A 23,381-nucleotide genomic window follows, 5' to 3' on the forward strand; every position below is an offset into this window, starting at 1 on the left:
AATGAAAATAATCTCTGTATATGTAATTTTAACAAAGGCTGAATGGAGCTGGTGTAAGCGCACATTTTAATTAAGCGTGAAGTGGTGATGTCCTAATCCATTAAACAATATATTATTTCAGTACATTTGTCATATTAGCAGGGGGTTTTGGTACAGAGTGCTGTGAACAATATTTCCGCTTGGAAATGGGCGTGACACCATACGATGGGTGAAAAATATAGGGGGAAATATCGATATCTTTCTTCCCAGACAATATGTAATAACGAAAATGTCATATATGATTATCAAGTGAATCTCAGTAGTCATCAAAGTATGGAGTGAAAGGGGTGTTGGACATTTACTATGATGCACATGCTTATTCTGGTAGTAAATTCCAAGGTTAATCTTTGACATCGCCAGGCTCTTACCAAGCACCCATGGCCGTTACGGTCCTGTCACTCATGAGCAGATAACATCTACACTGCTAAGGAGTAGCCAATGGGAGACTACTTTCCAACCCATGGATGTTTCTTAAAGTTTGCATTCCAGCAACATAACCTTCACTGTAGAGGTGGTATGTGGATATATTAGGAGTGGTGACCATAGTTAAACCTAACGACTGACAAGACCTATGTATTACTATCAGTTTCAAAATTTACACTTTTTAAATATAAGAACCAGCTTGGTCTTGTCTGTATGCTAAGGGCATCAGTACAAACGTATTACATCCTAAAGTTATGTTGCAACACCAGCTGCATAAACCTTTAGAACATAAGAAACACTGAACACAGTGGCTTTGCGGATATCAAGAGATTCACAGCTATACTTTAAAAGCAGAGGCATTTGTATAAACAAGTTACCAATAGGGACATTGCGCACCCAACATTGATATAGTTTATTCAAGCGAATACTGTCTTACTTCCTTGGTCGAAACCAGCAGCTGTCAAGACGTGGGTCTGAGTCGTCTCTTTTCAGCTTTTCAAGTAAGTCTGTGATGACTCCTTGTTCTTCTTCGGAATGCCTGAAAATGTGCATAGATTCGAATATGTAGAGTGTATTTTGAAATGTTAACGTCCATGTTTCTTAAACTGTCTGTTCATTTAGTAGATTAGAAGTTATGTGCTAACTCGTATTTCTGACTTTGAACATAGTTTCATCATTAATTATTTGAGACATTGACATTTGGAAAACATTTGTGTATGCAATACTAGAGTTATGTTTTGGTGCACTATTTCTCTTTGAGATGGGATATCGTAACACATTCACCAAGTCGTCAATCAACTCTTTATATATTGAACTATAATCCTGCGCAGCGTAATTTACACATATGGGGCAGTTTACGCATCACCTGTTATTTCGCAAAGCTGTCTGTATATGGTTGTATAAATCCTTCCTCGTAGGGCTGAATTGCCGATTCGTTGAACTTGGTCTTGACGGCATAAACTCCTTCATAAATTCCTCTACCTTTGAACCAACTTCTCTCGGTCGCGTTTCACCAGTTTCCACAACCTCATGTATTTTGTTAATCACGAGTTTGTCGACCCTGTTTGTGCCGCTGCTATCCTGTAAGTCATTATTTTCTCTAATTAACTAGCGAAAAATGAAAAACATTGTGAGAGACACTTGCAACATGTTCCTTAGTTGCCGTTGTCTAGAATATAGGCGCATACAAAAGTTACAAATAAGGGATGATGGTCATGTAGCTTATCTATAGCTTCCGGTTCACATTTGATTGAAATACCACGCGCACAAATGAACTTAAGTACATATGTATGTATGTCGAATGAAGCATACATTTGCAGGAAGGACCGTTCAGTATGTTTTATCTTACGTACAGTAAACTTCCATTATGGCGAATTGACCGATGTTACGAAATGTTTCTTGGTTACAGCCACTTATTTCATAAAATTGTCGATTGAAATACATGTAACATGAAAATTTGGAAGTATTTTTAAAAGGAAGGAATTTTAACACGGTGACAACTTCATAGTCGAAATGCGTTCAAGAAAAATCCTGTTACAGCGAGCTATACTTCTTCCTTCATTTGAGCTTGCTAAGACAGTGTTTACTGTATAGCAAGAATAATTACTCTAACAACGATACAGTAACTTCTCACCACTTAACATTCGCATGCGGACAATGATGCCTAGCTTTCTAAGTATACGTACACAACACCCAGATGACTTTGTACTATACCTCGCCAGTGGGATGTTCTGAATGGTCTTCGGGTCTCGGAAATGAAACAATAAAGCGTCGTTCAAAGTGATATTCTGATAGTCTCCCTTCAACCAATGCCTTCTTCAATTCAGCTGCGTATTTTTGTCGTTTCCTTCTGTCACCTTTCTCGGCCTGTATATGATGGAACCATTTGAAAAGTGCGTTTGCGTTTCAAATTTCGCACATTCGCGTCACTTGAGCCTAATCTATTACATCGGATCTACAAGCCATGCAAAAACAACACGTAGCTGGTGACACCTTGGCTTTGGCTTTTGTGGACTACACAAAGTACGTAGTCTGGACTGCCAATGGTCACACTTCCATGTTTATGACAATGCCGTGGCTAAGTGAGTTAGATCGCTGACAGTTAATTTGCGATGAGGTGCCTCACTGTTAAAGCCCTCGGCTTTGGGCTCTGGGCTTTGGGTTCGAAACACAGATGGGACTCAAACCCTAAACGTTAACCAGAACTTACCTAAATATGACGTGTTTCATTTCCCCACTCACGTATAATGTGCATTGGGTTCGAAGTGAACATGTGTTATCCGACTGAAGTTGGAAAATATGATCATCTGACACTACTTTGATAATGAACATAAGCATTGCAGTCTCACCTTTTCATACGGGAAGCACAGCGTCTCTCTGACGTGCAGTTTTGCGTCACAGTGAAGTTTTGGAATCGTGAACAGTCGCTGTCTGGTAGATTTCCTTGCATACTGGTGCTCTGAAGGTGGTTCCGTCTTCTGGAATAATGCAAATTGGATAAGTGATGATGAGGAGGATGATTTAGAGATTTAAAGCCGACATAATAAATGCAGTGATAATAGTTTATATGAACGAATTGCTTTGTAATTTTTGCCCAAAAGGTGTTATGGATCTCGGCATGGAGTATGATTGCACCAATTATATTCCACTATTCACAATCGAATTCATTGCTCCGTATACACAACTAGACGAATTACTATTGTCAGCAAAGAAAAAGCTTAGTTGGGGTTTGACTAAGATTAACTGTCACTTGAGTATGACATACATTCAACAATGCCGGGGAATATATACTGTGTGATGTAATGCTTTCGTAATTCAAAGTGTGGCATTATGTTCAGGAACTCGCTGTGTTTCACAATGCTTTGTTCTAATATTATATGTATCACGTAGACGGCAGGGCACATATCATACTTCCATCTTGCATTTACTTAATATAAGAAGGTATCCTCCACCGTTTTGGTACTTGATTACAGTTGTAAGCCTTATATTTGCTGTAAAACCTATCAGTCCATATTTATACTGTAAAACCTATCAGTCCATATTTATACTGTAAAACCTATCAGTCCATATTTATACTGTAAAACCTATCAGTCCATATTTATACATGAATACACAGCAAAGAAGTAAATTTAACATTACACAATCTACAAACGCATTATAACTAAATCACACGAATCTCAAAAATAATATAACAATATTTCCATCTCGCATTTACATGTAACTAAATCATAGATATACATGTACCTTGTGGTTGTCCTTGGGCCCTGTGCTGTATTTACAATCCCATGTCTTCGATGATACTATTAAGAACAGGGATCCATCTTTTGGCTTCAAATTTTCATTCCTGCCATTCAGCAGAATGAGCGGGTTTTCTGATGCCGTCGGTATATCTACATAAGCAATGACAATGAACATGTATATAGAAACAGAGTTGTATGGAGACACAACGAAAACGTTTCATACAGAGCAAGAGATGAGCCCACACCTAAATCATGGAAAAGAGTTAAATGCCGTTTTCGAACGTTAGAATTCAGTTACATATTCTGTTATCACAGATACTGGCATAATGCTTACTTACAGTTTTCATTGTAGTGCTTTTTAGGTTTTTGGTTCTTGAAGCAGTATCCTGTAATGTTGCAAAAGTGGGCTTTAGCAAGCACAACACTTTCGTTGTTCTCGAACTCCTGTGTGAATTCGAACCTGCAAAAATATTGCCTATTTTATGCGAATGTTTTCATTTGCATCATAAGAAATGCAGAACACATTCTAGCGTGCAAATTCATATATCTATGTTAATTGTTGCTGCTTTGAGAAAATCACAAAATTTCAACTTATTTGTGGAAATGAATGCATAAACAATCTTACTAAACCTTTTACTGGAATTACACGTTGCTTCACTAATGTTCATTCTTCAACTAAATCTATTCAGAAATAAGAATTAGGATTCTTTCACTTACTCGTTTTCCATCTTCATTTGATAGTGTACTGATCAGCTCAAACTACGTATGTGGTTCTCGCTGAAAGTTTCATATGAAACTGACCTGCTTGGAAAGCCGTCAGTGTCCACACTTCTTATTCCCCATGCGGTATAATGCGGTAGATTATGTGGCCCCGAACATGAATCTGTTGCCTCAGCAGCCCATTGGCCATAATTTTCTTCTTTTTTGAGATCACGTGGCATTGCCTACACGAATGCTTAGTCTGTGAATAATAAACAGTATTTAAAAAGTGCTGTATCCATCCACAAGATGCATGCACAAAGTGCATCATCATCAGTCTGTGTATGTATGTGTGTGTGTGCGCGCGCGTATATTTTGTGTGTGCATGTGTGCGTACATAGTGTGTATACATGTGTGCGTATATGACTGCACGTGCGTATATTTAGAGTATTCCAACCATGTACACACACTGCTGTAAGGAAATCAAATCATACTCTACGATATTGTTCATCAATGCAATTCTTTTGTTACAGGCTAATGAAGGAAAATCGGACTATCTACTTGTCTATTATTCAAAAGATTACACTACCAAACCATGATATAAAATGTAATCTGTCACCAATGTCCTAATGTAAAATGTATCCAGGCAACAGAACAAGAGGGACTGGAACCAAGTGGCCTTCTGTCGCCACTGATCACTGTTGCATCTGGAGATGTATACTCGAACATTCTTGAACGCTCCCTGACACATACACCACAAACTAGTCATACCAGCATTCCAACTACCAGCAGCCTTCAGTGTTATATTTACTGACACATTATAACGAGGAACGTCAGGACTTTGATAGATAAACGCTTGGTCTCTGATGAATATATATGATTTTGAGAGTAACAAATAAACCATTTAAATTGAATAGGAGCCATAGCGAGTTAAGAAATTCAGAACCTGAGGAAATCAGGACATGCTTCATATGGAGCTTCAGCTTGGCAGTGGGGGTAGATAACGCCATTCTGGGGCTGTGAGACAGATTATTACTCTTTATGAATATGTATGTATCCACAGTGTTTATGAACATAAAGTTTGTTTTTTTTTATTTCCTTACTTGTTCAATATTGGTGCATTAAAGTTTCAGTTAGGTGTTTATGACTCCTATCAGTTTCGTCCATGTGTTCAGTGATGTGTTGTTATTTGATCTGAAACTGTATCGACACAGTTCTTTGTGATTATTCACATTTTACTTTGACGAAACTGCAATGTTTTACAGAGACAAAGACGGAAATGGTAACAAATAAATATGTCATGATGTATCACTGCATTTTCACTCTCTTTAGTCCTGTATTTTACTTCTATTTTAACACTCTTATGGCTTGCCACTAGAATGCATGAAAAATGCCACTACATGTTTGTAATGGAAGAAATAAATTCAAAATCTTTTTCTTTGATATGAATTTTGTGCATAAAATCAGAGATAGGATAGATAACCCTGCTCCAAGACTGGAGTGAATGCTAAGCACATGGATGTATTGTAATCAAGTCATTTTAATATGTTATTTACATATTGTTTTAAAACCTACTTATTACTACTTTAGAGAATTGTGCAATCTGTAAGACAAATTCGGCATCTGTGAGCGCTGCCACTCTCCCTAGACTCCAGATGTCCCTGGAGCTGGGCTGATGTAATGACTTGTGACAGATCCCACAACAGAGTTTGCTTATTGTTTACGAATTCCATATGATAGTACATATAGGACCCCAACCCAAAACCCCAGCCCCAAACCCCAGCACCGGCGTACTGTAAAACCTTGGGTGGGATGGGGTCTAATGTCTCCATAAACACAAAAGATACAACAACGTTACGATGTCTCCCTTTTCGGAAGAAACTGTCAAACATTATTTTGAAATAATCTTCTTGAAAATTCCGTCCTGAAAGATAATTTTTTTCCCAGGACTGGCTACACATGCGCCATTCCACAGAAATGAACATTGGCAGCACAAGTGCTTTTAGTTTGAGCTGTCAAGAACATAAATGCTAAATACCCACCAAATGTACCTAGTCAATGAGTGTTGAACATTTCTAATGATAAAAAGGGTTTCAAAGATGAAATCTTAGCACCCGTTCTGTAATATTGTAATGACCGCAACCAGTTTAAAAGGAAATAAAAGACAACAGTTTAATGCATTTTTTAAAAGTTTCACGAAGAAAGATGATGTTCGAAAGCCCAATGACCTTTCACAAAACTTTAATGACACTTTCAGGTCAACGTTTAGAGTTTCACACACATTACCAAATCAAAACGCAATCAAAACAATGAAAACGCGGGTGCGCCTACCTTGGGACGTCTCTTGAATTAATTGTCTTGGTATATGTTACTGTGTATTCCAAATAACTTAAATCAGTCAAAATTTTCTCAATAATGAGGATATAATAATTAGCATATAAAAGTAATGTATTGGAAAATCAGTGGTATATAACGTGATTATGTACCTCTGACTTTGATTAACCAATGACAATCCAGCATTTACTGAAGTCATGGTAGAATTCTGAATAGGTTTCCCTACCCTTAGAAACATTTACATGCAGTTATCGTTATTTATCATCCAAAACTGTTTTCCACAGGAGACAGAGCTTGTGGGAGACCAGACGATATCGCTTTGACAGTACGTATATTTTGCACAATGCTCTGACAATGCTATGACGTCATGAACTTGATAACGTCTCAGTGTTATGACATGGTTGCACTGCAAATCTAATAAGAGTGCTGTGTTCAGAGCTGTGCATTTTCATTTCATTAATGAAGAATGATTTTGGATGAAAAATAGAATCGCACCCTCGTGTCTACTGATATCAATTATACAAACACTCGTTGATAAAGGTAAAAAATATTTGTTTAAGCTAAAGGTAAATATTTGTTACTTTATCAACTCGTGTTGATATATTTGATATCAGTAGACACTTGGATGAGATTCTCTAATTTGAAATAGAAATACCACCTTCAATATGTTGATGTATTTCATTTCAGTATTTCTTTTCTTAATATATTCCATAATAGTATATCTGCCATATGTGTGTGCGTGTGCGTGTGCGTGTGCGTGTGCGTGTGGGTGGATAGATAGATATACGGTTGTAGGTACGACCGTATTACCGCATCACGTGACAGAATGTGAAGGGCCGCCGGGTGACGATAATAAGATGTGAGACAAATTGATAATTTCTTCCAGATAACTATTGCCAGGGGAATGCCGTCAGCCCGGACTATGCTGAAAGTGTCACGGAGCACGGTACATCATCATCTGGCACTGACAGGGTATTTACGTGTTGACGCCACGTGTTTCCGGGTCTCCCTCATCAGTTTGTAAATATCAGATAAGACAAGTCACATAACCAGTGACTTTCTTTTCACTGTACATCCCTTCGAATGAGCCATGAACGAGAGGAAAATCTAACCTGTCCAGTTTGTTCTGTTTAATTGAGTATATGAAGATATTACATTACATTTGTGCAACATTACGGCTGAACAGAAACCGTGCGTGTTAGCTCTACGGTCACTACATCTTTCTGTGTTCTTTATTTCGGAAATATTGTGTATAAAGCAGAGTTATGGTTATATCTGTTTTCAAGTCATTTGCCTTTCACAGCAGGAGACTATATCAAGTCCCTGTACTAAGTATCTTCGTTTGTTGCTAGTATGTATTATTTATAACAGTTGTATTTCATCCTACACCCCTGTATAGATTATCTTATGTCCATTTCGGTTGAATAATGATCTTCAAAAAAAAAATAACTGAAGTTTCATAAGAAAGTTGGTGTTATCTAGTGCATAGAATACCTAAGGTATATCATAGTTATTTATGACTGCCGTGGTTAAGTGTGCGTGTAAGCGTGCTGGAAACAGCGGCCGCATCACCACAGAAGCGTTGGATTTCGAATCCTTTTATTTTTATCTAAAATCCTGAGATGTTCACCTACATTATATACGTTGAACCTACCTTTTCATGTGAAATATTACTCTAAAACATTGCCAAATACATGACTCTGCAAACTAAAGTATCATATTTATATAGGGCTGCCCGTGGTCGAATGTGAGTGTGAGTGTGTTGCCGCATCACCACTAACCGTTTGAACTAAGACTCCATGTATTTTTCTCTAAAATTCTGAGATGTTCTTCTACATTTAATTCTCTGCGCATTTTATTGTTTGCACTCATAATTCAACACTTTAGTGGTGATGCGGCCGCTGTGTCCAACACCCCCTCACTCACATTCGACCAAGGCGGCGCTATGTAAACATGATACTAAAAGATTTGTTCACTTTCCATCCATTCCAAACACTCTACCCACTTCTTGCTACCAAGATGTTTTCGTCCTGCCTAACCCCTCCCCCTGGGCTAGCCGTCAGTGGAGGGACCACTAGCCGCGCTCTGGTCACGTGCCCTCTTAGTCATCGGATACGTGGCAGTAGTCATTCCATTGCCATAATTTCACATAACATCATGCTGTCCTTTGTCACTTTTTTACTGTGTCTAACCGTACCACTCGTACAACGACTGGACACACCCCGTCTCAGTACTGGCTTCGCCTGCTTCTGTTGGCGACCGGCACACAAGGAACTCCGGCACAAGGCACACAAGGAACCAGTAAACGGTTGAATTAACGCCCGTAGTATTATTTTCTGAAAAGCTGAGGTGTTCGTCTACATTTTAAGTGCAGACAATGTCTCTCCAGCTCTTCCCAAAATATTCTGGTCTCGCAGCTTGGAGCATGATACTTATGTAGGGCCACCGTGGTCGAATATACATGAAACAGCAGAGACTGTGGTCGCTGATCCAGACAGGTGATATGCAATTGTAGCTGCCGTAGAACTCAGTCTCATTGTATTTTTTTTCTGGTTTCCCAATATGTTGATGTACATGTTATGTGCAGACACTACCTTTCTATCTGGGCTCTAAGTTAGTGTAAAAAATCGATGAATACGGTGGTTTCTGAACGAGAGTATGGTCGCTGATCGAGAGTGGTGATATGTAATTGTAGCTGCCGTGGTCGGAGCGTGTGTGGATGCACCCCTGTGTTGGAAAGAGCGGCTGTAAAAGCACTTAACCGTGGAACTAAGTCTCATTGTATTTTTTTCTGGTTTCCTAAGGTGTTGATGTACATTTTATGTGCAGACACTACCTTTCTATCTGGGCTCTAAGTTAGTGTAAAAAATCGATGAATACGGTGGTTCCTGAACGAGAGTATGGTCGCTGATCGAGAGTGGTGATATGTAATTGTAGCTGCCGTGGTCGGAGCGTGTGCCTATGCACCCCCGTGATGGAAACAGCGGCTGTAAAAGCACTTAAACGTGGAACTCAGTCTCATTGTATTTTTTTCTGGTTTCCTAAGGTGTTGATGTACATTTTATGTGCAGACACTACCTTTCTATCTGGGCTCTAAGTTAATGTGAAAAATCGATGAATACGGTGGTTCCTGAACGAGAGTATGGTCGCTGATGGAGAGTGGTGATATGTAATTGTAGCTGCCGTGGTCGGAGCGTGTGTCTATGCACCCCTGTGTTGGAAACAGCGGCTGTAAAAGCACTTAAACGTGGAACTCAGTCTCATTGTATTTTTTTCTGGTTTCCTAAGGTGTTGATGTACATTTTATGTGCAGACACTACCTTTCTATCTGGGCTCTAAGTTAATGTAAAAAATCGATGAATACGGTGGTTCCTGAACGAGAGTATGGTCGCTGAACGAGAGTGGTGATATGTAATTGTAGCTGCCGTGGTCGGAGCGTGTGTGGATGCACCCCTGTGTTGGAAACAGCGGCTGTAACAACACATAAACGTGGAACTCAGTCTCATTGTATTTTTTTCTGGTTTCCTAAGATGTTGATGTACATTTTATGTGCAGACACTACCTTTCTATCTGGGCTCTAAGTTAGTGTAAAAAATCGATGAATACGGTGGTTCCTGAACGAGAGTATGGTCGCTGATCGAGAGTGGTGATATGTAATTGTAGCTGCCGTGGTCGGAGCGTGTGTCTATGCACCCCGTGATGGAAACAGCGGCTGTAACAACACATAAGCTTGGAACTCAGTCTCATTGTATTTTTTTCTGGTTTCCTAAGATGTTGATGTACATTTTATGTGCAGACACTACCTTCCTATCTGGGCTCTAAGTTAGTGTAAAAAATCGATGAATACGGTGGTTCCTGAACGAGAGTATGGTCGCTGAACGAGAGTGGTGATATGTAATTGTAGCTGCCGTGGTCGGAGCGTGTGTCTATGCACCTACGTGATGGAAACAGCGGCTGTAAAAGCACTTAAACGTGGAACTCAGTCTCATTGTATTTTTTTCTGTTTTCCTAAGATGTTGATGTACATTTTATGTGCAGACACTACCTTTCTATCTGGGCTCTAAGTTAATGTAAAAAATCGATGAATACGGTGGTTCCTGAACGAGAGTATGGTCGCTGAACGAGAGTGGTGATATGTAATTGTAGCTGCCGTGGTCGGAGCGTGTGCCTATGCACCTACGTGATGGAAACAGCGGCTGTAAAAGCACTTAAACGTGGAACTCAGTCTCATTGTATTTTTTTCTGGTTTCCTAAGATGTTGATGTACATTTTATGTGCAGACACTACCTTTCTATCTGGGCTCTTAGTTAATGTAAAAAATCGATGAATACGGTGGTTCCTGAACGAGAGTATGGTCGCTGATCGAGAGTGGTGATATGTAATTGTAGCTGCCGTGGTCGGAGCATGTGTCTATGCACCCCCGTGATGGAAAGAGCGGCTGTAACAACACATAAACGTGGAACTCAGTCTCATTGTATTTTTTTCTGGTTTCCTAAGGTGTTGATGTACATTTTATGTGCAGACACTACCTTTCTATCTGGGCTCTAAGTTAATGTAAAAAATCGATGAATACGGTGGTTCCTGAACGAGAGTATGGTCGCTGAACGAGAGTGGTGATATGTAATTGTAGCTGCCGTGGTCGGAGCGTGTGCCTATGTACCCCCGTGATGGAAACAGCGGCTGTAAAAGCACTTAAACGTGGAACTCAGTCTCATTGTATTTTTTTCTGGTTTCCTAAGGTGTTGATGTACATTTTATGTGCAGACACTACCTTTCTATCTGGGCTCTAAGTTAGTGTAAAAAATCGATGAATACGGTGGTTCCTGAACGAGAGTATGGTCGCTGAACGAGAGTGGTGATATGTAATTGTAGCTGCCGTGGTCGGAGCATGTGTCTATGCACCCCCGTGATGGAAACAGCGGCTGTAACAACACATAAACGTGGAACTCAGTCTCATTGTATTTTTTTCTGGTTTCCTAAGGTGTTGATGTACATTTTATGTGCAGACACTACCTTTCTATCTGGGCTCTAAGTTAATGTAAAAAATCGATGAATACGGTGGTTCCTGAACGGGAGTATGGTCGCTGAACGAGAGTGGTGATATGTAATTGTAGCTGCCGTGGTCGGAGCGTGTGTCTATGCACCTACGTGATGGAAACAGCGGCTGTAAAAGCACTTAAACGTGGAACTCAGTCTCATTGTATTTTTTTCTGTTTTCCTAAGATGTTGATGTACATTTTATGTGCAGACACTACCTTTCTATCTGGGCTCTAAGTTAATGTAAAAAATCGATGAATACGGTGGTTCCTGAACGAGAGTATGGTCGCTGAACGAGAGTGGTGATATGTAATTGTAGCTGCCGTGGTCGGAGCGTGTGCCTATGCACCTACGTGATGGAAACAGCGGCTGTAAAAGCACTTAAACGTGGAACTCAGTCTCATTGTATTTTTTTCTGGTTTCCTAAGATGTTGATGTACATTTTATGTGCAGACACTACCTTTCTATCTGGGCTCTTAGTTAATGTAAAAAATCGATGAATACGGTGGTTCCTGAACGAGAGTATGGTCGCTGATCGAGAGTGGTGATATGTAATTGTAGCTGCCGTGGTCGGAGCATGTGTCTATGCACCCCCGTGATGGAAAGAGCGGCTGTAACAACACATAAACGTGGAACTCAGTCTCATTGTATTTTTTTCTGGTTTCCTAAGGTGTTGATGTACATTTTATGTGCAGACACTACCTTTCTATCTGGGCTCTAAGTTAATGTAAAAAATCGATGAATACGGTGGTTCCTGAACGAGAGTATGGTCGCTGAACGAGAGTGGTGATATGTAATTGTAGCTGCCGTGGTCGGAGCGTGTGCCTATGTACCCCCGTGATGGAAACAGCGGCTGTAAAAGCACTTAAACGTGGAACTAAGTCTCATTGTATTTTTTTCTGGTTTCCTAAGGTGTTGATGTACATTTTATGTGCAGACACTACCTTTCTATCTGGGCTCTAAGTTAATGTAAAAAATCGATGAATACGGTGGTTCCTGAACGGGAGTATGGTCGCTGAACGAGAGTGGTGATATGTAATTGTAGCTGCCGTGGTCGGAGCATGTGTCTATGCACCCCCGTGCTGGAAACAGCGGCTGTAAAAGCACTTGAACGTGGAACTCAGTCTCATTGTATTTTTTTCTGTTTTCCTAAGATGTTGATGTACATTTTATGTGCAGACACTACCTTTCTATCTGGGCTCTAAATTAATGTAAAAAATCGATGAATACGGTGGTTCCTGAACGAGAGTATGGTCGCTGAACGAGAGTGGTGATATGTAATTGTAGCTGCCGTGGTCGGAGCGTGTGCCTATGCACCTACGTGATGGAAACAGCGGCTGTAAAAGCACTTAAACGTGGAACTCAGTCTCATTGTATTTTTTTCTGTTTTCCTAAGATGTTGATGTACATTTTATGTGCAGACACTACCTTTCTATCTGGGCTCTAAGTTAATGTAAAAAATCGATGAATACGGTGGTTCCTGAACGAGAGTATGGTCGCTGATCGAGAGTGGTGATATGTAATTGTAGCTGCCGTGGTCGGAGCGTGTGTCTATGCACCCCGTGCTGAAAACAACGGCTGTAACAACACATAAGCTTGGAACTCAGTCTCATTGTATTTTTTTCTGGTTTCCTAAGATGTTGATGTACATTTTATGTGCAGACACTACCTTCCTATCTGGGCTCTAAGTTAGTGTAAAAAATCGATGAATACGGTGGTTCCTGAACGAGAGTATGGTCGCTGAACGAGAGTGGTGATATGTAATTGTAGCTGCCAGGGTCGGAGCGTGTGCCTATGCACCCCGTGATGGAAACAACGGCTGTAACAACACATAAGCTTGGAACTCAGTCTCATTGTATTTTTTTCTGGTTTCCTAAGATGTTGATGTACATTTTATGTGCAGACACTACCTTTCTATCTGGGCTCTAAGTTAGTGTAAAAAATCGATGAATACGGTGGTTCCTGAACGAGAGTATGGTCGCTGAACGAGAGTGGTGATATGTAATTGTAGCTGCCGTGGTCGGAGCATGTGTCTATGCACCCCCGTGATGGAAACAGCGGCTGTAACAACACATAAACGTGGAACTCAGTCTCATTGTATTTTTTTCTGGTTTCCTAAGGTGTTGATGTACATTTTATGTGCAGACACTACCTTTCTATCTGGGCTCTAAGTTAATGTAAAAAATCGATGAATACGGTGGTTCCTGAACGGGAGTATGGTCGCTGAACGAGAGTGGTGATATGTAATTGTAGCTGCCGTGGTCGGAGCATGTGTCTATGCACCTATGTGATGGAAACAGCGGCAGTAAAAGCACTTGAACGTGGAACTCAGTCTCATTGTATTTTTTTCTGGTTTCCTAAGATGTTGATGTACATTTTATGTGCAGACACTACCTTTCTATCTGGGCTCTAAGTTAATGTAAAAAATCGATGAATACGGTGGTTCCTGAACGAGAGTATGGTCGCTGAACGAGAGTGGTGATATGTAATTGTAGCTGCCGTGGTCGGAGCACGTGTCTATGCACCCCCGTGATGGAAACAGCGGCTGTAAAAGCACTTAAACGTGGAACTCAGTCTCATTGTATTTTTTTCTGGTTTCCTAAGGTGTTGATGTACATTTTATGTGCAGACACTACCTTTCTATCTGGGCTCTAAATTAATGTAAAAAATCGATGAATACGGTGGTTCCTGAACGAGAGTATGGTCGCTGAACGAGAGTGGTGATATGTAATTGTAGCTGCCGTGGTCGGAGCGTGTGCCTATGCACCTACGTGATGGAAACAGCGGCTGTAAAAGCACTTAAACGTGGAACTCAGTCTCATTGTATTTTTTTCTGTTTTCCTAAGATGTTGATGTACATTTTATGTGCAGACACTACCTTTCTATCTGGGCTCTAAGTTAATGTAAAAAATCGATGAATACGGTGGTTCCTGAACGAGAGTATGGTCGCTGATCGAGAGTGGTGATATGTAATTGTAGCTGCCGTGGTCGGAGCGTGTGTCTATGCACCCCGTGCTGAAAACAACGGCTGTAACAACACATAAGCTTGGAACTCAGTCTCATTGTATTTTTTTCTGGTTTCCTAAGATGTTGATGTACATTTTATGTGCAGACACTACCTTCCTATCTGGGCTCTAAGTTAGTGTAAAAAATCGATGAATACGGTGGTTCCTGAACGAGAGTATGGTCGCTGAACGAGAGTGGTGATATGTAATTGTAGCTGCCAGGGTCGGAGCGTGTGCCTATGCACCCCGTGATGGAAACAACGGCTGTAACAACACATAAGCTTGGAACTCAGTCTCATTGTATTTTTTTCTGGTTTCCTAAGATGTTGATGTACATTTTATGTGCAGACACTACCTTTCTATCTGGGCTCTAAGTTAGTGTAAAAAATCGATGAATACGGTGGTTCCTGAACGAGAGTATGGTCGCTGAACGAGAGTGGTGATATGTAATTGTAGCTGCCGTGGTCGGAGCATGTGTCTATGCACCCCCGTGATGGAAACAGCGGCTGTAACAACACATAAACGTGGAACTCAGTCTCATTGTATTTTTTTCTGGTTTCCTAAGGTGTTGATGTACATTTTATGTGCAGACACTACCTTTCTATCTGGGCTCTAAGTTAATGTAAAAAATCGATGAATACGGTGGTTCCTGAACGGGAGTATGGTCGCTGAACGAGAGTGGTGATATGTAATTGTAGCTGCCGTGGTCGGAGCATGTGTCTATGCACCTATGTGATGGAAACAGCGGCAGTAAAAGCACTTGAACGTGGAACTCAGTCTCATTGTATTTTTTTCTGGTTTCCTAAGATGTTGATGTACATTTTATGTGCAGACACTACCTTTCTATCTGGGCTCTAAGTTAATGTAAAAAATCGATGAATACGGTGGTTCCTGAACGAGAGTATGGTCGCTGAACGAGAGTGGTGATATGTAATTGTAGCTGCCGTGGTCGGAGCACGTGTCTATGCACCCCCGTGATGGAAACAGCGGCTGTAAAAGCACTTAAACGTGGAACTCAGTCTCATTGTATTTTTTTCTGGTTTCCTAAGGTGTTGATGTACATTTTATGTGCAGACACTACCTTTCTATCTGGGCTCTAAGTTAATGTAAAAAATCGATGAATACGGTGGTTCCTGAACGAGAGTATGGTCGCTGATCGAGAGTGGTGATATGTAATTGTAGCTGCCGTGGTCGGAGCGTGTGCCTATGCACCCCGTGATGGAAACAGCGGCTGTAAAAGCACTTAAACGTGGAACTCAGTCTCATTGTATTTTTTTCTGTTTTCCTAAGATGTTGATGTACATTTTATGTGCAGACACTACCTTTCTATCTGGGCTCTAAGTTAATGTAAAAAATCGATGAATACGGTGGTTCCTGAACGGGAGTATGGTCGCTGAACGAGAGTGGTGATATGTAATTGTAGCTGCCGTGGTCGGAGCATGTGTCTATGCACCCCCGTGCTGGAAACAGCGGCTGTAACAACACTTAAACGTGGAACTCAGTCTCATTGTATTTTTTTCTGGTTTCCTAAGATGTTGATGTACATTTTATGTGCAGACACTACCTTTCTATCTGGGCTCTAAGTTAATGTAAAAAATCGATGAATACGGTGGTTCCTGAACGAGAGTATGGTCGCTGAACGAGAGTGGTGATATGTACTTGTAGCTGCCGTGGTCGGAGCGTGTGTCTATGCACCTACGTGATGGAAACAGCGGCTGTAAAAGCACTTGAACGTGGAACTCAGTCTCATTGTATTTTTTTCTGGTTTCCTAAGATGTTGATGTACATTTTATGTGCAGACACTACCTTTCTATCTGGGCTCTAAGTTAATGTAAAAAATCGATGAATACGGTGGTTCCTGAACGAGAGTATGGTCGCTGATCGAGAGTGGTGATATGTAATTGTAGCTGCCGTGGTCGGAGCACGTGTCTATGCACCCCCGTGATGGAAACAGCGGCTGTAAAAGCACTTAAACGTGGAACTCAGTCTCATTGTATTTTTTTCTGGTTTCCTAAGATGTTGATGTACATTTTATGTGCAGACACTACCTTTCTATCTGGGCTCTAAGTTAATGTAAAAAATCGATGAATACGGTGGTTCCTGAACGAGAGTATGGTCGCTGAACGAGAGTGGTGATATGTAATTGTAGCTGCCGTGGTCAAAGCGTGTGCCTATGCACCCCGTGATGGAAACAACGGCTGTAACAACACATAAGCTTGGAACTCAGTCTCATTGTATTTTTTTCTGGTTTCCTAAGATGTTGATGTACATTTTATGTGCAGACACTACCTTTCTATCTGGGCTCTAAGTTAGTGTAAAAAATCGATGAATACGGTGGTTCCTGAACGAGAGTATGGTCGCTGAACGAGAGTGGTGATATGTAATTGTAGCTGCCGTGGTCGGAGCATGTGTCTATGCACCCCCGTGATGGAAACAGCGGCTGTAACAACACATAAACGTGGAACTCAGTCTCATTGTATTTTTTTCTGTTTTCCTAAGATGTTGATGTACATTTTATGTGCAGACACTACCTTTCTATCTGGGCTCTAAGTTAATGTAAAAAATCGATGAATACGGTGGTTCCTGAACGAGAGTATGGTCGCTGAACGAGAGTGGTGATATGTAATTGTAGCTGCCGTGGTCGGAGCGTGTGTCTATGCACCTCGTGATGGAAACAGCGGCTGCAACAACACATAAACGTGGAACTCAGTCTCATTGTATTTTTTTCTGGTTTCCTAAGATGTTGATGTACATTTTATGTGCAGACACTACCTTTCTATCTGGGCTCTAAGTTAATGTAAAAAATCGATGAATACGGTGGTTCCTGAACGAGAGTATGGTCGCTGAACGAGAGTGGTGATATGTAATTGTAGCTGCCGTGGTCAAAGCGTGTGCCTATGCACCCCGTGATGGAAACAACGGCTGTAACAACACATAAGCTTGGAACTCAGTCTCATTGTATTTTTTTCTGGTTTCCTAAGATGTTGATGTACATTTTATGTGCAGACACTACCTTTCTATCTGGGCTCTAAGTTAGTGTAAAAAATCGATGAATACGGTGGTTCCTGAACGAGAGTATGGTCGCTGAACGAGAGTGGTGATATGTAATTGTAGCTGCCGTGGTCGGAGCATGTGTCTATGCACCCCCGTGATGGAAACAGCGGCTGTAACAACACATAAACGTGGAACTCAGTCTCATTGTATTTTTTTCTGTTTTCCTAAGATGTTGATGTACATTTTATGTGCAGACACTACCTTTCTATCTGGGCTCTAAGTTAATGTAAAAAATCGATGAATACGGTGGTTCCTGAACGAGAGTATGGTCGCTGAACGAGAGTGGTGATATGTAATTGTAGCTGCCGTGGTCGGAGCGTGTGTCTATGCACCTCGTGATGGAAACAGCGGCTGTAACAACACATAAACGTGGAACTCAGTCTCATTGTATTTTTTTCTGGTTTCCTAAGATGTTGATGTACATTTTATGTGCAGACACTACCTTTCTATCTGGGCTCTAAATTAATGTAAAAAATCGATGAATACGGTGGTTCCTGAACGAGAGTATGGTCGCTGAACGAGAGTGGTGATATGTAATTGTAGCTGCCGTGGTCGGAGCGTGTGCCTATGCACCTACGTGATGGAAACAGCGGCTGTAAAAGCACTTAAACGTGGAACTCAGTCTCATTGTATTTTTTTCTGTTTTCCTAAGATGTTGATGTACATTTTATGTGCAGACACTACCTTTCTATCTGGGCTCTAAGTTAATGTAAAAAATCGATGAATACGGTGGTTCCTGAACGAGAGTATGGTCGCTGAACGAGAGTGGTGATATGTACTTGTAGCTGCCGTGGTCGGAGCACGTGTCTATGCACCTACGTGATGGAAACAGCGGCTGTAAAAGCACTTAAACGTGGAACTCAGTCTCATTGTATTTTTTTCTGGTTTCCTAAGGTGTTGATGTACATTTTATGTGCAGACACTACCTTTCTATCTGGGCTCTAAGTTAATGTAAAAAATCGATGAATACGGTGGTTCCTGAACGAGAGTATGGTCGCTGATCGAGAGTGGTGATATGTAATTGTAGCTGCCGTGGTCGGAGCGTGTGCCTATGCACCCCGTGATGGAAACAACGGCTGTAACAACACATAAGCTTGGAACTCAGTCTCATTGTATTTTTTTCTGGTTTCCTAAGATGTTGATGTACATTTTATGTGCAGACACTACCTTTCTATCTGGGCTCTAAGTTAGTGTAAAAAATCGATGAATACGGTGGTTCCTGAACGAGAGTATGGTCGCTGAACGAGAGTGGTGATATGTAATTGTAGCTGCCGTGGTCGGAGCATGTGTCTATGCACCCCCGTGATGGAAACAACGGCTGTAACAACACATTAACGTGGAACTCAGTCTCATTGTATTTTTTTCTGGTTTCCTAAGGTGTTGATGTACATTTTATGTGCAGACACTACCTTTCTATCTGGGCTCTAAGTTAATGTAAAAAATCGATGAATACGGTGGTTCCTGAACGGGAGTATGGTCTCTGATCGAGAGTGGTGATATGTAATTGTAGCTGCCGTGGTCGGAGCATGTGTCTATGCACCCCCGTGCTGGAAACAGCGGCTGTAAAAGCACTTAAACGTGGAACTCAGTCTCATTGTATTTTTTTCTGTTTTCCTAAGATGTTGATGTACATTTTATGTGCAGACACTACCTTTCTATCTGGGCTCTAAGTTAGTGTAAAAAATCGATGAATACGGTGGTTCCTGAACGAGAGTATGGTCGCTGAACGAGAGTGGTGATATGTACTTGTAGCTGCCGTGGTCGGAGCACGTGTCTATGCACCCCCGTGATGGAAACAGCGGCTGTAAAAGCACTTAAACGTGGAACTCAGTCTCATTGTATTTTTTTCTGGTTTCCTAAGGTGTTGATGTACATTTTATGTGCAGACACTACCTTTCTATCTGGGCTCTAAGTTAATGTAAAAAATCGATGAATACGATGGTTCCTGAACGAGAGTATGGTCGCTGATCGAGAGTGGTGATATGTAATTGTAGCTGCCGTGGTCGGAGCGTGTGCCTATGCACCCCGTGATGGAAACAACGGCTGTAACAACACATAAGCTTGGAACTCAGTCTCATTGTATTTTTTTCTGGTTTCCTAAGATGTTGATGTACATTTTATGTGCAGACACTACCTTTCTATCTGGGCTCTAAGTTAATGTAAAAAATCGATGAATACGGTGGTTCCTGAACGAGAGTATGGTCGCTGAACGAGAGTGGTGATATGTAATTGTAGCTGCCGTGGTCGGAGCATGTGTCTATGCACCCCCGTGATGGAAACAGCGGCTGTAACAACACATAAACGTGGAACTCAGTCTCATTGTATTTTTTTCTGGTTTCCTAAGGTGTTGATGTACATTTTATGTGCAGACACTACCTTTCTATCTGGGCTCTAAGTTAATGTAAAAAATCGATGAATACGATGGTTCCTGAACGAGAGTATGGTCGCTGATCGAGAGTGGTGATATGTAATTGTAGCTGCCGTGGTCGGAGCGTGTGCCTATGCACCCCGTGATGGAAACAACGGCTGTAACAACACATAAGCTTGGAACTCAGTCTCATTGTATTTTTTTCTGGTTTCCTAAGATGTTGATGTACATTTTATGTGCAGACACTACCTTTCTATCTGGGCTCTAAGTTAGTGTAAAAAATCGATGAATACGGTGGTTCCTGAACGAGAGTATGGTCGCTGAACGAGAGTGGTGATATGTAATTGTAGCTGCCGTGGTCGGAGCATGTGTCTATGCACCCCCGTGATGGAAACAGCGGCTGTAACAACACATAAACGTGGAACTCAGTCTCATTGTATTTTTTTCTGGTTTCCTAAGGTGTTGATGTACATTTTATGTGCAGACACTACCTTTCTATCTGGGCTCTAAGTTAATGTAAAAAATCGATGAATACGGTGGTTCCTGAACGGGAGTATGGTCGCTGAACGAGAGTGGTGATATGTAATTGTAGCTGCCGTGGTCGGAGCGTGTGTCTATGCACCCCCGTGCTGGAAACAGCGGCTGTAAAAGCACTTGAACGTGGAACTCAGTCTCATTGTATTTTTTTCTGTTTTCCTAAGATGTTGATGTACATTTTATGTGCAGACACTACCTTTCTATCTGGGCTCTAAGTTAATGTAAAAAATCGATGAATACGGTGGTTCCTGAACGAGAGTTTGGTCGCTGAACGAGAGTGGTGATATGTAATTGTAGCTGCCGTGGTCGGAGCGTGTGTCTATGCACCTCGTGATGGAAACAGCGGCTGTAACAACACTTAAACGTGGAACTCAGTCTCATTGTATTTTTTTCTGGTTTCCTAAGATGTTGATGTACATTTTATGTGCAGACACTACCTTTCTATCTGGGCTCTAAGTTAATGTAAAAAATCGATGAATACGGTGGTTCCTGAACGAGAGTATGGTCGCTGAACGAGAGTGGTGATATGTAATTGTAGCTGCCGTGGTCGGAGCGTGTGCCTATGCACCTACGTGATGGAAACAGCGGCTGTAAAAGCACTTAAACGTGGAACTCAGTCTCATTGTATTTTTTCTGTTTTCCTAAGATGTTGATGTACATTTTATGTGCAGACACTACCTTTCTATCTGGGCTCTAAGTTAATGTAAAAAATCGATGAATACGGTGGTTCCTGAACGAGAGTATGGTCGCTGAACGAGAGTGGTGATATGTAATTGTAGCTGCCGTGGTCGGAGCATGTGTCTATGCACCCCCGTGATGGAAACAGCGGCTGTAACAACACATAAACGTGGAACTCAGTCTCATTGTATTTTTTTCTGGTTTCTTAAGATGTTGATGTACATTTTATGTGCAGACACTACCTTTCTATCTGGGCTCTAAGTTAATGTAAAAAATCGATGAATACGGTTGTTCCTGAACGAGAGTATGGTCGCTGAACGAGAGTGGTGATATGTAATTGTAGCTGCCGTGGTCGGAGCACGTGTCTATGCACCTACGTGATGGAAACAGCGGCTGTAAAAGCACTTAAACGTGGAACTCAGTCTCATTGTATTTTTTTCTGGTTTCCTAAGATGTTGATGTACATTTTATGTGCAGACACTACCTTTCTATCTGGGCTCTAAGTTAGTGTAAAAAATCGATGAATACGGTGGTTCCTGAACGAGAGTATGGTCGCTGAACGAGAGTGGTGATATGTAATTGTAGCTGCCGTGGTCGGAGCATGTGTCTATGCACCCCCGTGATGGAAACAGCGGCTGTAACAACACATAAACGTGGAACTCAGTCTCATTGTATTTTTTTCTGGTTTCCTAAGGTGTTGATGTACATTTTATGTGCAGACACTACCTTTCTATCTGGGCTCTAAGTTAATGTAAAAAATCGATGAATACGGTGGTTCCTGAACGGGAGTATGGTCGCTGAACGAGAGTGGTGATATGTAATTGTAGCTGCCGTGGTCGGAGCACGTGTCTATGCACCCCCGTGCTGGAAACAGCGGCTGTAAAAGCACTTAAACGTGGAACTCAGTCTCATTGTATTTTTTTCTGTTTTCCTAAGATGTTGATGTACATTTTATGTGCAGACACTACCTTTCTATCTGGGCTCTAAGTTAATGTAAAAAATCGATGAATACGGTGGTTCCTGAACGAGAGTTTGGTCGCTGAACGAGAGTGGTGATATGTAATTGTAGCTGCCGTGGTCGGAGCGTGTGTCTATGCACCTCGTGATGGAAACAGCGGCTGTAACAACACTTAAACGTGGAACTCAGTCTCATTGTATTTTTTTCTGGTTTCCTAAGATGTTGATGTACATTTTATGTGCAGACACTACCTTTCTATCTGGGCTCTAAGTTAATGTAAAAAATCGATGAATACGGTGGTTCCTGAACGAGAGTATGGTCGCTGAACGAGAGTGGTGATATGTAATTGTAGCTGCCGTGGTCGGAGCGTGTGCCTATGCACCTACGTGATGGAAACAGCGGCTGTAAAAGCACTTAAACGTGGAACTCAGTCTCATTGTATTTTTTCTGTTTTCCTAAGATGTTGATGTACATTTTATGTGCAGACACTACCTTTCTATCTGGGCTCTAAGTTAATGTAAAAAATCGATGAATACGGTGGTTCCTGAACGAGAGTATGGTCGCTGAACGAGAGTGGTGATATGTAATTGTAGCTGCCGTGGTCGGAGCATGTGTCTATGCACCCCCGTGATGGAAACAGCGGCTGTAACAACACATAAACGTGGAACTCAGTCTCATTGTATTTTTTTCTGGTTTCCTAAGATGTTGATGTACATTTTATGTGCAGACACTACCTTTCTATCTGGGCTCTATGTTAATGTAAAAAATCGATGAATACGATGGTTCCTGAACGAGAGTATGGTCGCTGATCGAGAGTGGTGATATGTAATTGTAGCTGCCGTGGTCGGAGCGTGTGCCTATGCACCCCGTGATGGAAACAACGGCTGTAACAACACATAAGCTTGGAACTCAGTCTCATTGTATTTTTTTCTGGTTTCCTAAGATGTTGATGTACATTTTATGTGCAGACACTACCTTTCTATCTGGGCTCTAAGTTAATGTAAAAAATC

The sequence above is a fragment of the Haliotis asinina genome, chromosome 9, assembly GCF_037392515.1.
Source record: "Haliotis asinina isolate JCU_RB_2024 chromosome 9, JCU_Hal_asi_v2, whole genome shotgun sequence".
NCBI classification, from domain to species: domain Eukaryota; kingdom Metazoa; phylum Mollusca; class Gastropoda; order Lepetellida; family Haliotidae; genus Haliotis; species Haliotis asinina.